The sequence below is a fragment of the Haplochromis burtoni genome, unplaced genomic scaffold (assembly GCF_018398535.1).
Source record: "Haplochromis burtoni strain Fernald_Lab_line unplaced genomic scaffold, NCSU_Asbu1 Contig_50, whole genome shotgun sequence".
NCBI classification, from domain to species: domain Eukaryota; kingdom Metazoa; phylum Chordata; class Actinopteri; order Cichliformes; family Cichlidae; genus Haplochromis; species Haplochromis burtoni.
In genome coordinates, this window is record NW_024582411.1 from 290,770 (window position 1) to 299,736 (window position 8,967).

Sequence of the window (8,967 nt, forward strand, 5' to 3'; positions counted from 1 at the left end):
AAAGTATTCTAGAGTCAAACGTGAGGCTATCTGTCTGAAAGCTAAACCTTGAATTATGCAACAGGACAATGATCCCAAGCACAGCAGCAAAACAGCAGAAGGGCTGAAAATGAAAGGAATGAAGGTGTTGCAATGACCCAGTGAAAGTCCAGACCTCAGCCTGATTGAAAAGCTTTGGTGGTACGTTTAGAGAGATGTGCATAAATGAATGGTAAAAAACTTAATGAGATGAAGCAACATGTAGGGAAGATTGGGCTAAAATTCCTCCATAATGATGTGAGAGACTGATAAAGTTACACAGAAAATGATTAATTCAAGATATTTCTTTTAAAAGTTGTTCTAAAAGCTACTGAATCATGGGGTATTCTTTCTTCTTCTTCTGTTTTTTTTTTACAGAACTGCAGATAGCTATATGAAAACTTTTCACTGTATAATTTGACTGTATAAAATTTGGGGATTTTAGCTTCATATGTCAAACAGTAGATTGATTTTAATTTTAATTTCTATTTTTCAAAAAGGTCCATGTAACTCACTTTCAGGCCTCCATTTTTCTTGCACACTATGGCAATATGTGAAGACAAATATTATAAAAGCCATTGCAGATAAGAGCCTGAAAATCGTACTGGATTTTCTTTTATCTTTAATAATTTTTGAGATATTCATGTCTAAACGCTGCTGGACCAGTTTTTAAAAAATAAAATAAAATTTATACATATATGTTGAAAAGTCTTTGACACATGAAGCTAAAATCTCAAAGCACTCATTATATATGTCCAAACTTTATACCATAACATTTTTATGCAAACTGGGGCAAACTGGGGCAAACTGGGGCTGGCCGAACAGAAGATGTTCTAAACAATGGCTGATCTGAGATGGACTAAAGTGTGCTGTGTATAACATCAGGCACAGATGGCATGCTATGTAGCCACATATTGAGGCTTTACATTATTGCATGATGTCTCAAAACCACTCACAGCTTCTCAGTCATGGTGTTGTGTCTCAGCAGTTGTGGATTGGACTGAAAAAACAAAAGACAAAAACATTCATTTTGTATGGAATTGTAAAACGTTTGGTGGTGTCCCTCCAATCAGGTAGCCACCAGATGGATGTTTTAATCAATCTTAACATGTGGAAGGCAATGCTTCTCATTGGTGTTTGTCTCAAGTGTTAAAGCTAAACAGATGTTTCATATGCAAATGGTATTAGCTGTGAATGAGAACCAAACAAGCTTGCATGTGTGACTGTGCTGTGTTATGTGTGTGTGTGTGTCCTCCTGACAGGGCAAGGAGGAAAGAAAATACTTTCCTGACAGCACAGAGGTGCTGAGGTCTCCAGTTATCTCACCATGAAACGTGTGTGTGAGAGGAAGCTTGCACATAGTTTGTGTCATAGCTGCTGGCTGCCCGAGGAAGTGTGATATGTGGCCGTAACACTCAAGAGAGTCCTGCAGCTGTCTCACCAGTAATGTGGATAAAAAAATGTTCCCCTACTGGTGGGTTATTCTACTGCAGGGGAAAAAGAAAGACAGAGGTGTCTGGAAATGAGTGGGGGTTGTAAAACATAGTCATGGGAATGATTTATTAGATTTTTACATTCTTAAGATTGTTTTCTTTCTTTCTTTCTTTTTTAAACATACAATAGACACAGCTAGTTCATTGCATATAAATGCAATCAGGACAGTTTATTTATTATGATTGCTTGGCATGCAAGCAGTCGCTGGCATTGCAGTATATTTCATTCATATCTGTTGAATTTTCAGTTGCCTGATGATTTCAAGGTGTTTTTATGGATGCGATACATGTTGGTGTGGAGTATTATAATAATCATGCTGCAAAACCTTTTTGCCATCCATACACACCATTTCTGTATCTATTACCAGTTCATACATAATGGTGTTTGTAGCCAATTACTGCATATTGGTACAGTCTTAGAAATTTGCACTAAACTTTATCATCAATACATTAAACGATACATCTTTTTCCAGTATTCACCAGAAAAACTGAGATTTTTTTTTTAATCCATCAGCTATTTCTTAAGACAGTAAAAACTACTTTGTTCCCCCACACATTCAAATGTTGTTGCACATAGTTTAAGAGAAATTATTTCTAAATGTATTTAGGTTTTGATGACGTTGAGGTCTCAAAACCTAAACCTCACAATAACACATGTATCAAGTAAGATACATTTGGCGTTACGTTGCTGTTAATAACAGCAATCCCTTTCTGAGAAGAGCTGCCTCAGCCTCCTCCACCTATATCATGAATAAACAAGTATAACCGATAGCAAATTATCACTTTAATTCAATTTTCTTCCAGTTTCAGGAAGATGACATGCTTCTAATGTTTGGTGCAGCATAATGAAATGCATGTGTGCTGTTGTTTTATTATATACATGGCCAACTTTATTATAAAGCAGAGTTATATTCTTATGTTTCCACTACATCCTTTTGCCTGTAATTAACTAACTACCAGATTTAATGTAAGAGAAGCAGTCTGTGGACTTTCTGCGAGATAAGAATGTCACAACACAAGCATTATGTGTTTCCTTTTCCTTGGAACAATGTTTACAGTTCAAAAGCCATAAAACTGACCACAAATGGAAAAGGCATGGTATAGCTGTAATGAGTTATCCTTGTGTAGTCACATCTTGTAGCAGATGGACTGTGTGTTTATTTTAACTCCGTGCAGGTAGTACTCAGAGGTCAACACTGGATGGCAGTGGTGTATCTTCGGTGTTGCACATTTATGATTTTATGCTCATATCACATTTTCACAATACAGCTTTAATAACAGCCAGCTTTGCCGATGTAAGGTATGTCATTGCGGCTTAATTTCTTCTCGGGAGGTTTTAATCTTATCATCAATAGCCATCTGAGTGCAGGGAAGCTATTTCCCTAAAGACTGTAAAGCCAGAATCCCCATCTCTGAGGCAAAGTGGAGGATCAGCAGCCTCAGCGTTTACCATCTGATTCCAGATAGTCTGTACACCTGGCTGCTCAGCTTCTTCCCGGATCCCAGCTCTCAGTCTGGAACTCCTTTTCTCACTACAATGGAAGACTATACAAATATGATCTGGATACATCTGTACTTGAAAGCACTCCCACAATCTCTGCTTGGAAAGCTTTGCATAACAATCCTGAGGCACTAGAAAGACAGGGTGGAGAGAGAGCAGGAGGAAAAGGGGGGGGGCGAAATGGGTTGAGGCCCGTGATGTGTAGTGTGGGCCAAGAAGCTGCCAGCATCCCAGCCGCTCCATGTCTGGCCTGGCACAGTATTAAGCGGGCTGTTTTGGGGCCTGTCAAAAGCTCATCACGGCAAGGAAGCCGTCTCTGTGGGGATGCTGCGGGGGTGCCAGGGCACGGCAGGGGGGAGAAACCAGAGACCCTGCCCAGCAGCTTGGTCATAATGAGGAGGAAAATTCTTATTCTTGTATTCCCATTAATGTTACAACAACAATGCACTTTTGTCCAACTTTTTTTTCCCCCTCTCTCGCTTTTTTTTTCCTTCAATGCTTCACATTTGTTTCATTTACAACCCCTTTAACTTATATTTGATGAAACTCAGGAAGCCCTGCTTATTATCTCAGAAGTTGTGGTAATTAAATAGTTCTGTGTTTTAAGGTATCATTTCCTGGCTAGTGTTGTTTGTGACACCAATCTCACAACAAGAGCGAACCGACAGGCACATCAACATAATATTATTATTTTAAAACTGCGAGTGAAATCATGCCACTTGATTTGAGGAGATTTGAACCAGCAAACACTAGAAGTGTAAATTTATTTGTGTGCATGACTCTCAGATGAGAGTTGATGCCAGAGCATTTCTTATACATGCATTTTGTAGGTGTGAAAACATTTATTTCTGATATTAGGCCGAGTCTCACAGCATGTCATACAGCTCTCTGGGAAGTTGCTATTTATTTGTAAAATTATGTGCATAAAATCTGTGCTGGATGGTGAAATTTGGCTTTGGTTCTCGAGTGTTACAACAATAGTAAAATTATGCACTAAAACACACACACACACACACACACACACACACACACACACACACACACACACACACACACACACACACACACACAGAATCCTCTTCAGTCCAACAATTATGGGGCCTCTATATGGAGTAGTTGGCTCGTTTATATGCTGTGATGTTGTGACCATTCCAAGCCCTGAGGCCAGGTGTTTTTGATTGCAGTATAGCACGTTGGAGCGCGCACTCTGCAGCACGGCTCTGGCCCCATAAGACGGTTGGATACGAGTATGATAAAACAGAGGAGACCGAGTGGGAGTATAGGGCCCAGACTGTTTTCCTTATTTATTTATTAATGTTTTGTTTTCTCAGAGAGAAGCTGACAGACAGACAGGCAGCTACACCCTCTTATTAGATGACTTCCTTTGCTGAGTAAATACATTCCAGCTGAGATCTAACATGTCAGCGTGCAAAGTGTTTTGGATAAACACCTACAGACATAGACAACTTTTGGATTTTATAGCTCAAAAGGGGGGACAGTCTGGATGAGCTCTGCTGAACAGACACAATAATGACTTCACTTTTATTCTATTATAAACAACTTACATCTTCTACATACTGTCTGCTTCAGAATGGCGGGGTCTGTCCCTTCATCCCTGAATTTCCCTCCCAGTGAATATCTGTCATTTCTTCTACCTTCAGTGACATGTGAGTACTCACACACTCCTCAGATGTCACTGCACCAATTCACTAGATGCAGAATCGCCTGTCATCAAAACAGAACTAAGAAGTTCCAGTGAATGGTTAAAAGTTCAGCAAACACAACAGCCGGTAGTGTTGCCCTCTGGTGGTAGTCTTCCTACCTCAAAGAGAATGCCTTTAAACCCTTTGATGTCCAAGACATCATCAGTAATAATCCCAACCTTAACTGCATACAATCACACTATGTACTTTTTGTTTTTATTAAACAGTTCTCCAAAGTCTTTGCAATCTGGGGACAAAGATAATAACCGGTCTGACAGACACACGGCAAAAACTTTGCCTTTCTCCTAATAAAGGGTTAATGTACGGTTAGGGTTACCACCAGTGATGACTTCGATGTCAGAGGGTTAAAGAAATACATGTAATTGTAAGAAGCAACAAACACATGGGTGTTACCGCCACAGTTTCAGCCATTCCTCAAGATTATATGAACTTCTTCCTGCCAAGTTTTGCAAACTGTGGCGATGCAATGCCCAGTACAGAAAATACACCCAGGTTTTATTTACTTATTTATTGTCATTACATCGAAACCAAAAGCTAGCGCACAAAGTATCTGCAAACACCTCTGCTGCAAAAGCTGTGCATATACCAAAGGTTCAGTACAAAAGCAAGCAGCATCAGAGATGAACTGTAAAGTAATCGTCACGTGCCATCAGTTAACCAACACAATTGGTTAAAAGAAGTCGAACCGCTCCATTATTATGCAGACTGTGGGTGTCGTTTTACCTTCATACAGCATTACACATTTGAAGTGAATTCATTGTTAAATAAAAGAAGAAATAGAGTGTAATAGAGATCAGCTTGTCTGCATTTTTTCAGTGTTCTGCAACTAGAGAGAAGTAATTATGAAGGGCTTATTCGACTCCTACAGCTGACGGTAATCTCACACTAAAACATACAAATTATTTACTTTAATGCCACTGAAATTACACACCCAAACTAACTACAGTAGAGACAAAATGGTGTGATCTGTGTGTTTGAAATTCAACATATTAAAATCACTTTACTTGTTCCAACAAGTCACCAATCAGACCCCGAAATTCAAAACACCCAGACCTCATTTACATTTCTACTGGCGCATACGTACAAAAGCCGGTAGGAGAGATTTTCATTTCTATTGTTGTTCTTTGCAGCGCCTTAACTAAGTTCATAAAGGCTGTTTGTCTTCCTGTTATCCTTTCTTATCTGTCAGCATGAAACCTACAACATGACAGCGCATGACCAATGAAGAATGTATCACACTCAGACAAACATTTACAAGCTGCATCTGGTCCTGGTTCGCTTCTGTACACATCCATGTCTCAGCCTCTACAGGTGCCACTGCACGGGGTAATAAAAAGCATGGGTGGAAGTCCTGTTTGCACAAAGATGTAGAGGAGAGAACAAGGCTGCACTCCTCTGTGACATGTTTTACTCTAAGCATGGTGCGCTTCCAGGAAGGGCAGAGTGAGCCTGTAGTGACAATGTTCATGCTAGTTACTCATAATGATTAAAAAAGGAGAAGAAAAGAAACAAACAATAAACCATAACAGCTTTTTTGTAATTTTTTGAAACCGTTTTTTGTTTGACCTTTTTTTCGGACCTCCTTGGCTGAACACATTAGACTAAGCCTCAGTGTCAGATATCACAGTGATGAAGTCAGACAGAAAGCTGGAGCTCAAGTGGAAGTGGGTTGCAAAGTGGCTTGCAGATGTGTAGTCATTGTGGGCAGTCTTTTAATCAAATCTAGAGATGCAGGCTGGCCCTGAAATTAGCTGATCTGTCAGGATTGCATTAAGTTGTACAGGTGTGCCTAATAAAATGTTCTCTGTGTTGATTTGAACATAGGAAGTTTTCAAAGGCCATGGCTTTGGTCTTAGTTTTATTTTGGGTAAAGGAGGTTTCTCTAACAGTCATAAATGCCAGGCCGTGACAAACTGGTTTTATTAAGTCTGGTGTATTGGTAATTTTCAAAGGCTTGTTTGCGTGAGCCTCATCATAGAGCAGGTGCTCTGTGTCATGTGTCTGAGCTGGTGAATGCCAGCTCTGACACATGCTGGTAAATAAGCAGAGAATGTAGCATGAATCAGCTGTGTAATCACCTTGGTAATTTTGGTGTCACTACTTAAAAGCTAAATCTCTTTTTGATGTGGTCGACCCATCATTTTTCCCCCCTTGTTTCCTTTTGCCTCACACACTGAGCGAGTTACAAAAAATATCCTGCGAGTAATTTCACCAAGTGGAGAAGTCTTCTCTGGCAGATGTTTACCACGATCAGTTCATTCTCTGAGACTGAAAGTTATCTTTTGCTAAACCTTCTTTTAAGTCTAACAAACACCAAGATAAAAAAAAAAGATAATTCAGATACATGAAGACAAGGCCATTTGATTACTACGTGTTTTAAATTGCAGGCACATTCCCACAGGTGTTTTCACTTGATTATCCTGATTAGACTCCAGTTCACAGTGAAAGTAGGTGGTGGTATGATATGATAGGACTTGCATGTTGTGACCTGTCTTTGTGTATTTGTTCCACCTTGGAAGAACAGACTGTAAGAGGGATTCAGACTCTTTGACATCACCAATTGGTTTGGCAGGACCAGAAGAATTAACCAGATAATGAAAGGCCTATAATCTACTGCAGTGGAGTATAGCTTTTTTTCCATTAATCACAAGTAATGGGATGCAAGAAAAACTGGTTAAGAGAAAAATTGAATAAGTATTTCCTTAAAGTATCTTGTAGTACAGGTGAGAGGCATCTACACATAGATCTGGCTATAACTCAGTTGTCAGAGCTGATGTTGTCCACTCAAGACAATGTTTAGGATGTAAATTTATTTGGAAGCATCTAAGGAGCACATCTCCACTCTGTGCTGCAGAAACATGAGCGCAGACGTGTCAAGCTGCACAGAGCAGCAAGTCAGATATGGGACCAGCATTGAGCATCTGGCCAATTTCAGAATATATCACCAAACACTGTATAGTGTGGTCTGAAGCACTGCAGCTGAAATATGGCAGAAACCCGCACTTGTCAATTCGCTGATTTACAAATCTGTTTAGCTCTGCATGGGATAATACTGTACAAAAGGAACAGCATGACAATTCACAGCAAGTGAACTTTTTGTTACAACATGAGTCGCCCCCTGTTGGTCGTTAGAAAGAATACAATACAACAAAGGTCATCTTGGAGCTCTTTATATTTTAAGGTAAAGACCAAACAGTAATAGAGAGAAAATACCAAATAATCAGATGACCAAGCCCGTGCTGCCAGTGGGAAGGAAAAACTCCCTTTTAACAGGAAGAAACTTCCAGTAGCACCAGGTTCAGGGAGGGCCAGCCATCTGCCAGCTGACCATGAACCACAAGGAGCTTTCACATTGGCTTCAGTTATCAAACTTTGAGGTTAAATCTACTTCATATAAATGCAGTGATTGGAAAAGAGAAGGTCAACTCGAGATTGAAAAATTTTCTCATTTTGTTCAATTCACAAAGCTGGAAATAAAAATATCAATGTATTTATTGAACTAGATTCGATTTGAATATTTATATTTAGATCTGTTTACACGAATGCTGGCTGTTTTGGGAAATTGCCTAAAATGAAGAAGTCAGAGTTGAGAAATATTACCAGAATTACCGAGTGGATTTGTTTCATGGTCAGACTTGGGGAATTCTGAGTTCTCGCTGTAACAGGTGAGTCAGGGATAGTGTTCAACACTGTCCCTGACTCACCTGTTCATTTTCCCCTCAGGAAGGACATATGCTACATCAATGCCAATGAAAACTCATGACTTCCTCTGGAGACTCCCTCTGTGACTCTCTCTGGAGACTTCACTTCCAAGAATATGAATAAAAGTGTTAGAGCCGTAGCAAGCCCACTGTGCTCGTGGCTGTGAGTGTGTGGTATGGCTCACTGCCCTGTCTCAGGTACTGCCCGATTTCCTGTGGAGCCAGTAAAATGCGCACAGCTCACTCTATTCAACGATTATGCCTGCGAGTATTTAAGGTGAGGAAGAGAAGCGCTCTAGTGCTGGAGAGCCTTTGTAGTGATTATGGCTGAGCTGTGTATCTGTGGTGGCTTATTCCTTTGTGTGTTTTAGGTTGACCTACTTCCGGTAATTATTGTTTTTCTTTTTGTTGCAGGTGGCTTGGCCGTCTCTTCAATATATATATAATATATATATATATATATATATATATATATTATATATATATATATATATATATATATATATATATATATATATATATATATATAT